The sequence below is a fragment of the Antechinus flavipes genome, chromosome 1 (genome assembly GCF_016432865.1).
Source record: "Antechinus flavipes isolate AdamAnt ecotype Samford, QLD, Australia chromosome 1, AdamAnt_v2, whole genome shotgun sequence".
Lineage (NCBI taxonomy): Eukaryota > Metazoa > Chordata > Mammalia > Dasyuromorphia > Dasyuridae > Antechinus > Antechinus flavipes.
The window spans coordinates 10822790-10836931 of NC_067398.1; the positions used below are offsets into that span (position 1 = coordinate 10822790).

At 34.8% G+C, this 14142-nt stretch overlaps 1 protein-coding gene across 2 annotated transcripts in view; it reads left to right on the forward strand.

Moving 5' to 3' along the window:
* Positions 1 to 14142, forward strand: part of CACNA2D3 (calcium voltage-gated channel auxiliary subunit alpha2delta 3) — a 1005807-nt gene that overhangs the window by 608154 nt on the left and 383511 nt on the right. The window lies entirely within an intron of this gene.

Genomic DNA, 14142 nt, shown 5'->3' on the forward strand with positions numbered 1-14142 from the left:
TATATTCAGACCTGTTCTTTTTTTAGCTTCCTTATAATTTTTATTTTCTTTGTTCTGCTTATTCACCCACCCACCCACCCAAAAGACTACAATCAAGCAAACACACAAAGAGAGAATATATATATATATATATATATATATATTATATATATATATATATATATATATATATTTAAATACACACATATACATTTATATACATTACACATATATATACATAGATAACATAATCATGCCCATAAACACATATCCATTCATACACATATATGTAAGACTATATCGTTTGTTTTCATTTGTTCTCTGTTTTTCTGAAGGTGAATGGCGTCTTCTTTATATGTCCAAATATTCCCATATTTTTCTAAATCCACCAGCTCATCATTTCCTATATCACAGCAATATTCCAATGATTGACATATAGTGTAGTTTCCCCATTTTTCTCTTTTGATTAAATCTATTTTAGCTTTAACTTTGAGATCAAAATTATTACCCTTGGAATTTTTCTTTTTTTTTTTTTTAACATAATTGATTGCGATCCTGATCTTTATTTTACGTTTGTATGTATTTTTCATTTTTATAACATTTCTTTAAAGCAACATTTTTTTTAGTTCAAATTTTGAATCTACTATTTCCATTTTATGGGTGAATCTATCCCATTCACATTTTAAGTTATAATTATTTGTTTCTTATTTTCCTCCTATTTCCCTCTCACTTTCCTTCTCACCCCATTCCTATTCCTCTCCATGCCTCTACTATCTTGCCCTTAACTTATTCCTTAACTTTGCATATCTACAAGAATCTCTTCTTTATCTTCTCCCACCTTGCCCTCTTATTTCTTTCTGAATTTAGAGGACTTTTATACCCACATGTCTGTGTGTTTTTCTCTCTTTAACCCATTCTAGATGAGTTAAGTTTCAGCACTACCTTTCACACTAACTTCTTCTGGAGCATTTTCCCCCTCATTTGTATGAGATAATTCCTCTTTTTGAGATCGCTGCAATTTTATTTTTATTTTTTGGGAATCATACCATTATACTCATCTTGGCCCAATCCTTCCTTTCAAGCTACCCAAATAAAAATTATTGTCATAAAAGAGCAATGATATTTTAATATATAAGAAATGAATGATTTCATCTTATTAAGTCCCTTATAATTAATCCTTAATATTTATATCTTTCCTTGATGTTACATATGAAACTTTCTCTTAAATTCAGCTGCTTTATCACAAAAATTAAAACATTTTTCAGTTTCCTAAATGTTCATTCTCCCTCTCCATTCAGGATTTTACTTAACACTGCTAGGTAAGTTACCCATAGTTGTGACCCCAGCTCTTTTGCTTTAGAAAAATATAGTATTCCAAGACCTATGATTCTTCAATGTAGTGGCTGCTAGGTCTTATGTAATCCTTAATGTAGCTCTATGATATTAAAGTTGTTTTTTTTTATTATTGTTTCCAATTTTTTGCCTAAGTTAGGGGCTTTAAAAATTTACTATAGTATAGTAATTTTCCTCCTGGGATCTCTTTCAGGTGGTGATCAGTGTTTGTTTGTTTGTTTGTTTGTTTTTTTCCTATCTCTACTTTGCCTTCTTGCTCTAGAACTTCAGGGCAATTATTTTTTTCTTAACAATTTCTTGTAATAATGTATCAATATTCTTTTTTTTTTAATCACAATTTTCACATGGTCTGACTATTCTTACATTATTTCTTCTGGATATGTTCTCTAGATTAGTTGTTCTTCTGGTGAGATGTTTCACATTCTCTTCTATTTTTCCATTCTTTTGATTTTCTTTTTTCTTTTTTATTAGATTTCCACATTTTACAAAACCTGTGTTCCAAATTTGTTTTCCTTAGTTTTTCCCAACACCTCCCCTGGACAGCAAGTAATCCAATATATGTTAAACATGTGCAATTCTTTTATACATATCCCTACATTTATCATGCTGAACAAAAAGAATGAGATCAAAAAGGAGAAAAATGATTTAATTTTTTTGAAAAGTTCTGTTCATATCTTTGACCATTTATCAATTGGTGAATGGCTTGCATTCTCATAAATTTGAATCAATTCACTATATTATTAGAAATGAGGTCCTTATCAAAACTCTTAGATAACCCCCCCCCCGTTTTCTGTTTCTAATCTTGTCTGAATTGGTTTTGCTTGTACAAAACCTTTTTAATTTAATATAATCAAAGTTATTCATTTTGCATTTCATTATGGTCTCTAATTCTTCTTTGGCCATAAATTCCTTCCTCCTCCACAAATTTGAGACATAAACTATTCCAAGCTTGGACTCTCTTTTCCACTCCTAAGCTATGGCAAGAACCCAGAGTTATGCTCTCCCACCTCTTACTCCCTGCTTTCCCTTTGATGGCTACAAATTTGAGTTGTCTTTTCTTCTCTGGAACGGAAAAAAGGACTGCCTCAATTTCTTAAAAGCTAATTCAGCCTGGCTGATTTTTAAAAACAAGTACTTTTTATGGCACTTGGTACACATAAATTTGTGACACAATCCCATAAGTACATATAGAATCCAAAGGGAATTGGGACCGAGCTAGTGCTCTGCATATAGAGCAGAGGGATAACACAAATCCTGGCAAGTTCTTCCATGGAGTCTCCAACATGTTCTCTCTTCAGAGAGATTTTTTTTTTAATTCTAGAGTTCTTTTTTCCTAAATATGGACACTGTTCTATAGCTGTCCTGAGGACCCTGATAGGACAGTGGCAGAAAGCCCCAAATCTTCTAGACCTATTAAAAGGTAGCAAAGTCCTTCTCCAGCCAAGTGCTAGTTGGCAGAGACAAAGATGGAGCTCATCCTTCGGGGCTCAGAACCCTTCTCCTCCCTGCTTGTCCCACCAAGCAATTGTTGTTCAGGGGGCTCATCTGGAAGGCTTCTTCTACCACTTACACTGCCAGATGCTCAAATTTTCAGGCTCTTAATTGGTTTGTTTTTTATAGAATTTACATAGGACATGTTGAAATTCCCTTAACCAATCTAAACATATTTCCTGTGTAACTTTGCTGCTGTTCATACAATAGCTTTTAAAGCTTTCCAAATTAATCAAGAATGTTGGCACCCAGGGTAAAGCCTTGAATGATTAAAGTCATTCAGCAGAGGTGTTGAGGGATTGTTCATACCTAGTTCCTGCCTCTGGCTGATTGGTTGGTTGATCTCATCTGACAAAGATATCAGACTATAACATCTCATCACTTTAAGTATGTTGGGACAATAGATTAGTAGGTTGTTTTGATCAATCCTCACCCTTAATTAATATGTATATAATGCTCTAAAATATTTAAATTGCTTTTAACTATGCCATCTCACTTGTGATCCTCACAACAATTCTGGGAAGAAAGTGGTGCTATTATCCCCATTTTACAGATGAAGAAAATGAGGTCTGAGTGAGAAGTGATTTATACTGTCACATAGCTAGAGTTGTTTTGTCTGTTCAAACTTAACTCTTCATGACCCCAAACCCAGTTTTGAACAATGGAAAACTGTCTTTCTTTAATGTATTTCTTTAAGCAGTCTCTTCAAGTCAGATGTCATGAGGTAGCCTGAAAAAAATCCCATTGTCTCCTGTAAGTTCTTTAATGTAGATCTTATTTTATGTGTCTTTCTGGGTTCTATTTTACAAAGCAGCAAAGTGAAGAAGAATTCCAAGCTTTGTCATAGGGTCACGCTTTCCAATCTGTCCTTCCCCTTGCAAAACCATCTCTCCAATGTCTCTAATAACAATAATGCAATTAGAGTACATCAATGGAAGCCATCATAGCAAATCAAAAAGAAAAGGCATGAGGGCTCCATGCTGAGTCCCCTGAAGTCACTTAAGTATTTTTGGTTAAACCAGAAAAAAGCAGATTCCCCAACCCCCATGTAGAAATTCAGTCATCCTAATTGTTATGTTATGCTCCAGTTCTAAGGGATATTTGGGGGCATTTTTGGAATCAGGAGGAGAAATTGGGTATGGGACTTGACATATGTTTACTGCACTTTGCGCTGGGGTTTATTAATTATGCTTGTTGGATGTACCCATTGAATATTAACCTCTGGCCAACTTTTATAACTGCCCCAAGGGGGGCAGGAAGCACAATCAGAACCATTATTCTTTTCACTATTACACAGACGTCAATTGCAAAAAAAAAAAAAAAAATACACATATGCACTCAAGTGTTAAAAACCTTCATCCTGAGACCCAGCTGTTTGAATGGAAAGACAGCCACCAGAGCCCAAGAGAGTGAGCTGGGGCCTTCTCTTAAATTTTCCTCCCCACTCTGGCTTCGGGAAGAACCTTTGATTTGCAAAGTTTATCTACAAGCTCAACTTTTGAAAGGCTCTTGTCTTTCCTTTGGTCAGAGCCATTTAAACAGAGAAAGAAATGCTTTCTTTTTACAGGGTCCTTGCTGACCATTCTAAGTTTCAGATGCTCTGTCGACCCTGCACCCACTTTGAAAATCATAGAATCTTGCAATGAGAAGCTGTTCTAGTCCAATCCACACATGCACTATTCCTGCTTGCCTAACCTCCCCAAGGAGTGGTCATCCAGCTTTTGCTTCATGTCTTCCAATGAGGGGTGAGGCTTTGCCCATTCTAGTTTTGTTAATTCTGAAGCTTAGGAAGACTGTCCTTTCCTTAAGTCCAAATTTGCCTCTTTCCCTGATTCTTTTCTCTTCCAGAACAAAAAGAATTAAGTTGGACCTTTCTTCTGCTTCACAGGCTTTCCAAGACTTAAGGCAGACATCACATACTCCCACTGCAGTTTTCCCTTCTCCAGGCTAACCATCCCCATTTTTTCCCCAATCATTTTTTTTCCCAGCATAAAGTAGCTTCTCATCTTCTTGGTTGCCCTCCCTTGGGTACCCTTCAGAATATCATTGTTTCCAGAACTAATCTAATGATCAATAATGTTTTGGTACTCTCATTACTAGGCAATGTAAAGTTGCTATAATTTCCTTGGATTATATCTTTCAGTATTGATATCTTGTGTTCACCTCTCTGTTTTTAGGTGAATGGCTTGCTATTCTATTTTACTTCATCCATACTGTGCTTGATAAATGAATGTTTTCAAATAAAAGTGGAAAATTTTGCATTTATGCTTATTAAAATCTTTCTTAATGGAGTTTGAGCCAATGTGCTAGCAGATTAAGGACTTGTTTGGGAATCTTAGCTCTGATATCTAATGTGTTAACTATTTTTCCCATTTTTGTGTTACCTGACAATTTAGCAAGGATAAAATGTAAGTCTTTCTTCTAATCACTGAAAAAAAATAATAAATGGTAGCTTGCCAGGCCCAGGTTCTTGTAGACATTTATTAAGGTCTACATTGAGCCATTAGTAATTGCTCACTGAGTATGACATTCAACCAGTTTTCAATCCATATGACCAACATGAAAGAGTGTTTTTTTTTGTTTTTTTGTTTTTGTCTTTTTCCAAAATATACATAGAATATATTTGCAACACTGCTTCATCTACCAGATTAATAACACTCTTAAAGGGAAATCTATCTTGTTGAAGCCATCTAGTTTCTTTTTGATTGCTGTTTCCTTTTCTAAATGTTCATTAGCCAACCCATTAATAATATATCCCTACCCATAAGACAAACAGGATAGAAGCCTGTTTTTGTCACTCCTTCTGGGATTCTTTATTTAATTGCTTTCAGAAGAAAGGCCAAGAAGAAGAGTCAAAAAGACATTCTCCATGTCTTGCACATTCACAGAGATGAGAATATATTCCAAAAATATTGTCATTGCTGCTTCTATTTCTTGTTGTTCTTGTTTTTCTTGTTTTTCTCTTTCTTTTCTTCTTCTTCTTCTTCTTCCTCCTCCTCCTTCTCTTTCTCCTTTTTTTCTTCTCTTCCTTCTCCTCCCTTTTCTTCTCCTTTTCTTTCTTTCTTTTTTTTTTCTGTTTCACTGATTGGTTACCAGCAATCAGAATCTCAGTTGGTTATATGGCTTCAGGGTTACTGGTATGCACAGTTAAGGATGTACATGCTTGAAGGCTATGAACCACAGTCCACATTTAAAAAGTGACAAGGGTTCTTACAAAGGAATCATTATAATTTCGATATAAAAGTTTGGATCCCTCCTAAGAGTCCCTTGGAGCCTGGAAATTCTTGGAAGGATTTCAATAAAAAGTCAATAAAGAAGGTGCATTAACCTGCTCTGGAATTGTATCCCAATTGTCAATTTCAGGGCATTGACTTATAATCTCTTAGAATAAGAAATATCCGGAGGGTTTCTTTCCTGTTATAAATTTTAATGGTCATATCTACACTGATGATGGATAATAAATGTTTTACATGCATGTTCCAATAAAATATGGAAATGTCAACTCAAGGAAAGATAACTTTTAAGGTTTTCCATTACTAGCTCTTTGGCTCAGTGGGCAAAGGTACTAAAGACAAAATGACAGAAAAATAACCCAAATAAACACAACATTGAATGGATGAAACTGAACAAAATCCTTTTGATTGGGAGGCTTGGGATGACTGCCAAACTGGACTTTAGGTTGTTTATAATAAGTATGTGTTGATTGAAGAGTGAGGCATGAAAGTTAACATTTTAACACTGGAATACCCCCAACCTTTGCCAAGGTATGCAAGAGGCTGGGGGGTGAGGGGGGATGCTATTTGGACAAGAGACAGATCAATTACATCTTCTTGGAGCAGGATACTTTTAAAAGCATCCTAGTAAGTTAAGACATAACTTCAATACCTTAGTCCCAGGAGTCCCTGAGTTTTCTCCACCCATCGAGTTCTTGGTGGGTAGTCAAATCTTAGCATACTTTCACAGGTCTTGAATTATTATTTTTTCTTTTTTTTTTTTTAGCCCTTAAGGTTTTCATTTGACTTAGGCCTTAAATATTTCTATTTTCTTCTGTTAACACCATTGGCTAAAAGATTATATTTGCTTTCCTTTAGATTCCAGTTCATGTTTAGTATGAAAGAGCAAGACTAATTTTCAATCTAAACTCCCTCTTCGACATCTGCTCTTCATCCCCAATCTTTGACTTCCTGAGATCTGTATTTGGAAAAGCAAAGTAAATTCTGAATTTGAACATGCCTCAGATTTTAATACCAAATAGATGACTGTAGGTCTGTGAAGAACAAATAGAAGGAGATCAAACCGTCAGTGTATTGTGTGGGCAAGGCAATAGTCACCCCACAATTATCCTTAGGTTCTTTTCCCTCTGGCCTGGAGCTAAATCACTCACTTTCAAACTATATTCCTCTAGAAGTTTGAACTGGTACACCCAAAATCATGGCTGCCATCACCAACTCTGGGGTGGGCAGGATGTATGCTTACTACTTGTCCCAACTGGCATGCTTTCCATTTAAATAAGTCATCCACCATTCTCTTTATAATTATCCCTTTCCATTGCTTTTCAATGTTTTGTAAGATGATACAACATATAGTTCAACCATTCTTCCTCTTTATAATGTGTTCCAATTGAGCATTACTCTAAAAATCATATCATTTGACTGAGTTATTTATCTTCATATGGCAAAGAACTTGTGTTTGCCATCTGAATTAGTCTCTGAGACCCTTCAATCTTTTCTCTGTATCTACTGTTTTTCATCATTTAAGGGCTTATAAAATTAATAATAGTGTCTTTCTTCCATTTCCAAATTAACAGGAATCTACTTTCTCTCCATGCTGATCTCTTTCATTGAACAATTACAAAAATACGCATTCTCAAAATTAAAAATAAACTTTTGACATTGACCATGTTCAAAAAGTAACTTCCTTTAATAATTTCTTATAGAATGATTATATTCCATTGCATGTTGTAGCTATTCAATTGTTTCAGTCATATCAAATTCTGTGACTCCATTAGAGATTTTCTTGGTATAGATACTGTAGTGACTTACTATTTCTCCTTCTTTGGCTCATTTTATAAAAAAAGAAAATTGAGGCAAACAGGACTAAGTGAATTGCCCAAGGATACATGGCTAATAAGTGTCTGAGGCTGGATTTGAACTCAGGTTCTTTTGACTCTATGCCCAGCACTCTATCCCCTGTGCCATTTAGCTGCCTTATTCCATTATATACATATATGATAATTTGCTTAGCTAATAATAGTCACCTGCTTATTTCCTTATCTCCACAATTAGACTACTATGAAACACACACACATACATGATATATACATATATAGATATAGATACATATCCATATATTCACATATCATATATATACATATATGTGTTACACATACACACAATATAAACACATGTTTTTTTTTTTTTCTTTTTGTTGATCTCTTTGGAGGACATATTTGATAATTGTATCACTAGGGCATGCACAGTTTAATGATTTTGTGCATAATTTCAAATTGCTTTCCAGAATAGTGATACTGATTTATAGCTCCATCAACAGTACATTAGTTACCTGTGTCCCCACAGCCATTCCCACATTTTTCATTTTCTGCTTTTGTCATATTAGCCAATCTAAGAGGCATAAGGTAGAATGTCAGAGTTGTTTAAATTTTCACTTCTCTAATTATTAATTATTGAGATAATTTCCCCAACATGGTTGTAGATACCTTGGATTTCTTCCTTTGAAAACTAGCTATCGATAGGGTCATTTATTAATACGGGAATGATGCTTAGTCATAAATTTGAAACAATTGCTTTTATATCTTGCATATGAGGACTTTATCAGGAAAAAAAAATGCTGCAAAGGTATTTCTCCCCGTTGCTCATTAATATTCTAATGTAATTGATTTCCTTGTACAAAACTTTTTTTTAATGGATATAATCAAACACATTCATTTTATTTTCTGTGATCTCTATCCCTTGCTTGATTATGAATTGTTTTCCTATCCAAATATCAGCAAGATAATTTCTTTCTGACTCTTATAATTTACTTCTGATATTACCTTTTAAGTTTTAGTTTTTTATTCATTTGAAGTTTATTGTGATAGACATTATGAGTTATTGATCTATGCCTAATTTCAGTCACACTATGTTCCAGTTTTCCCAGCAATTTTGCAAAGTAGTGAGTTTTTCCTTCTGAATCAGGGTCTTTGATCTTATCAATTTGCTTCTATATCCTTTGTATATAATCCATTCCATTCCTGTACTTTTGGCTCCCCATTCAACAAATACCAAACCATTTCAATGACAACTACTTTGTTGTAGTATAGTTTGATATCTGGTCCTTCTAAGTTTTCTTTTTTCTCATTCCTCCTGCCCCCTTACTTCCCACAAGAATCTACACCTTTATTATTTTAAATGATTGCAAGAAAAGTCTGTGTCTAAATGAGAATTTTGATAACATGCTTTTATTTAGATTTTATTTGGTGAAATGTGGTCTCCCCATTTTGGGAAGGAAAAAAAAAAGCTTAATGTAAAAGATTAGGCCAGGATAGATAGGCATGGAGTTGTGCTTAAGCTCTATATCTCCATTTTCTGAAATTAAACCTGACATCACTATGCTATTTAAAGTTAAAAAGTTCTTTGTAATGGAAAATGTTTTTAGTAGGTCAAGTTCACTGAGTGAGAAGAATGAAACAAACTGACTAAAATCTGTGGCATTCACATTGGGGAAAGTGGCCATAAGGCTAAGATGAAATTTGCAATTGCAAAAACTTTTAAGTATATAGCTCATTAAACAAAAGTGTTCATATGGAATGCCCCTTGGTAGTGTTAGTCAATTCAGAGAATAAATTATAATCATCTTCATCTCTTATTCCATTTTTATGGGATTAAACTCTATAGTGCCTTTCTGTTATCTCACTGTCAGTTTTCTCATGAATAATTGCTTCATTTTTTTTGTCTCTAGAATGAAAGTAGTCATTGTTGGAAATAACAGTCATTGTATTGTACATAACCGATAATTATGTTGAATACTTAAGGAAGAGAGATGAGCGTGAAGAGTTATTGAAAAGAGAAAGAGATGATACATTTTTTACAACAACTCAGAGAGGCAGTACCTGGTGATTTGGCCAAGTGACAGAACATAGGGAAAGCCACCATCTCCCAATTGGGATCACAAGTTTAGTTTATCATTGTATAAAAGGGGTGTGTCTTGGCTGGAAAGAGATGGAGATGAGGACAATGGTGATGGAAGAGAATTCACTAATTAAACGATTCTTGGAATTGAGGATGCCATTGTTGGGAGACAACATACATTCATCTGCATGGGATTTAGCCAGGGCATTCATTGATTTCTGATTCCAAATCAAAAAGAAAAAAGATCAAAACTGCCCTCTGTTCATTTTTCAGTTTGTGCACACTGTTCCCACTAGATGTGAATGGAGTGAGAAGAAATTGTAATCTGTATCCAGAGTCACCTTCCGATGTTGATGTTCTCACATGATATTTCACTTAGAACAATTGCCCAAGAATTTGCTTTACTTGCCTCTTGGGCAAACTGCTGTTTCTTTCATATTTTCACACTCCCTGGGGATTGCTTAGATTCATAACCAGTGGGGAAGATGGTTTTGTTTAGGATGAGGTAACAGAATGGGATTGTGATTTTTTCAATGAAGAGAATCCACAATGTGGTAGCTTCCTCCATGCTGAGAGTATGTGATTTATCAGAGACTTGGCAAACAAAAACTATGGAGTTGCTTATGGTAAATAGAGGTTAAAAGATTTGCTCATAAGACAGCTGTATAAATAGGTATACATATATTGTATTTAACATATATTTTAACATATTCAACATGTATTAGTCTACCTGCTATCTAGGGGAGCAAGTGGGGGTAAGAAGGGGAAAAGTTGGAACAGAAGGTTTTGAGAGGGTCAAGTGCTGAAAAATTACCCATGCATATGTCTTGTAAATAAAAATAATAATAATAATAATTAATTAATTTAAAAATGTTTGGTAGAATTCACATGTTAAAAAAAAAAAAAGATTTGCTCATAGTTGAATAGATAGTAAGACTGAGAGCATTTGGGATCATTTGGTCAAGGCCTGTCTGACTCCAAACACATCACTCAACTCTTGCTGCCTTGCTGATATATTGAAAAGGACCCCAAACTGATGTCTGGAAACCTAAGTTCAGATGCTATCTGTGTGGTTTTAGGCATGCTATTTAAATTCTTTGGTTCTCATTTTTTCCCATTGGCTTTCTAAGGGAATTGAATTTGATGGATTCTAACTTTCTAAATCTGTGAATCTTCAGACCTCATGATATGTTTTGGTTATTTGAACTAATACGAAGTTAACATTTGGAATTCAAGGCAGAATAATGGATAGAGGGAAAACTTTAACATGTCTAGAGCCTTGGACAGCTCTTTCCTAAATTGTGCATTTGGTAGTCTCTTCCTTTAGTTAAGTTTCTTAAGACATGTTCAGATCCATGATCTTAATCCCCTGCCTTCTACATCTAGGGGCAATTTAGGGATATTGAAGATATACTTCTGGGCATTGAGTAGGGAAGACCATAATTTAGTACTGCCTCAGATATTTACTAACTGTGTGACTTGGAGCAAGTTACTGAACTATCTTAACTTAAATGTCTTCATCTGTAATATATGATTAATAATAGTACTTATCTTTCAGGGTTATTGTGATCAAATGAGGTATCATATGTAAAATACTTGCACACCTAAAATAACATAAACTCTAGCTATCTGATCAAAGCTGAGATCACAAGCACTGATAACTGCCACTTTATAGGCTCACATAAGGTCAACATTTTGTTAGTACCATTGCCATTAATCATTTTCAACTCACATAATTTAGGACAATTCATTAACTCTTCCTTCTTGCCCAAACCCAGTAATAGAAAACTCCAGAACCATAGGCTATAGCAACTTGTGAAAGAATGGAAAACAAAAGGTCTTTCAGATCCAGACAGTGCCCCGCCCCATGCTTCTGCATTTATTGGGACAAAAGGGAGCGCAGAGAATCACATTTTTAATGTTTATTAACATTAACTGAATGTGAAATCTTTGTCTAGTGACATACTGCTGGAGGAAATGAATGGTATCAGTCTTGTCTTTTTTTTTTTTAATGATAGAAAGTATATATCTTTAGAGACATGTGTCATCAAAACAAGGATAACTAATGGACAGTGCATGTGCTTCATCATTATTCTCATGATGTCAAGAAATCTAGAGAAATGCCCCTAGCCCATTGAAGGGATGATTTCCTTGAGACATGAACCAAAGTCACACTGGATAAAAAACTTTGGATGGAATATGATCTTAGACATTTCAGGGGATATTTACCTACACGAGAACACAGATTGAATCAAGAATGACTTAAGAGATCATCTTGATAAGATTTTTAATTTTTCGTATGAGTGTGATACATAATCTAAAGAATCAGCTGAACAACCCCCAAATACTATTTAAATCTCTTTCTTAAAAGGCTCGTGGTCTGATACCACCTGGAGTAAGTCAGGAAAAGTCAGGCAAAATCCTCTTTGGAGGGCCTTGATTGAAGAAAGCACTTGCTACAAGCAAAAACATGCCCGGCAATGTGGTCTGTCAAACAGAGCCCCACATAATTGAAACTGACTTGGTACCAGGTTTGTTTTGTAACATTTTCATTTTTTTCTTTTTCTTTTTCTTTTCTTTCTTTCTTTCTTTTTTTTTTTTGGAGGTTTCAAAATTTTCACTGCTATCTTCATTTACGTCTACACACCCTTAATCATCTACAAATGTTGGGGACTGGAGGTTCCAATGTCCTCATCCCCTTTTCCAAACCTCATCCATTGTCCTCATCCTCCTAAAGAAGAAGGAAGTGATCTGTTTAGGCTACATGTTTCAGGGTGAAAAGTGTTTATAGAATATTCATCTGTTTCCCCTGTGTCTGATCTGTTTAATGACATCACTATATAATTTTATATGTTTTGGACAATGCAAAGCCAACAGTGCAGAACGTTCGAGACGGCAGCCAGAGCATGTTTTTGTAATTAACCACAGAATGTAGGCTATAACTTGTGATTGTTAAAAAAAAATCCCTTTTCCCCAGAGTAAAAGTGCAAGATAATCCCTGTTGATGCATTATTTGGTGGCATTGGGGGGCTGTTTACTTGCATCATGATGTCTGTGTGTGGTCATGGCTTTTGCAAAGATTGGGTGTTGGTAAAAGATAGAGCTGTGAAACTATTGGGGATTTTAATCTAGTTGAAATCAGTAAGGGACACCAGGGCTTTTGAAGGTTGGAGAATAAATCTTTCAGTATCTGTAAGCTTTAGGATAATAATATGAAGATGTCATCTAATGGTAGGGAGATTTACATCAATATATCCATTGGCTCCCTGGGGCACCATCTTGAGTATTTTATGTGAATGAAATAGACTCGTTCTGCTTTGTTCAGGAGAACAAAACTAGGATTAATGAATAGAAGAAGCAAAGAGGTGAATTTTGCCTTGATGTGTGGAAAATGCTTTTTAATGCAGGCATACCTTGGGATTTTTATTGCAGCCCACTTTATTGCACTTTGCAGATATTGCAATTTTACAAATTGAAGGTTTGTGACAACCCTACATTGAGCCATTTTTTTCCAATAGCTTGTGTCTCTGTGTCACATTTTAGTAATCCTCACAATATTCCAAACTTTTCCATCATTGTTATATTTATTACGGGGAGCTGTGATCAGTGATTTTAGATGTTATTATTGTAATTCTTTTAGAACACCATAAATTGTGCCCATATAAGACCAAAAAACTTAATTGATAAATCTTGATTGGAGTCTGATTGCTCCCCCTGATCAGCAGTTCCCCTACCACTCTCCCTTTCCTTGGCTTCCCTAGTCCATAAACACAATAATACCTAAATTGGGCCAATTAATAATCCTACAATGGTCTCTAAATATTTAAATGAAAGGAAGAGCCAATACCGTTTTGAGAATTTGCTATAGCTGGCCCAACCACTTTTCTGATCAGTTAGTTGCCATCAACATCAAAACCCTCCACCAAGAGATTACTACATATTGAAGGCACAGGTGATGGTTACTAGTACTTTTAGCAATAAAGCATTTTTAAATTAAGGGATATATGTATAACTATTTAGGCATATATATTACATATAGTTTTGAGACATAATACTAGGCATAGTACTTAATAGACTATAGTGTAAACATAGCTTTTATATGCACTGGGAAACCAAAAAAAAATCATGTGACTTGCTTTATATTTGCTTTATTTTGGTGGTCTGGAATCAAACCCACAATATCTGTGAGGCA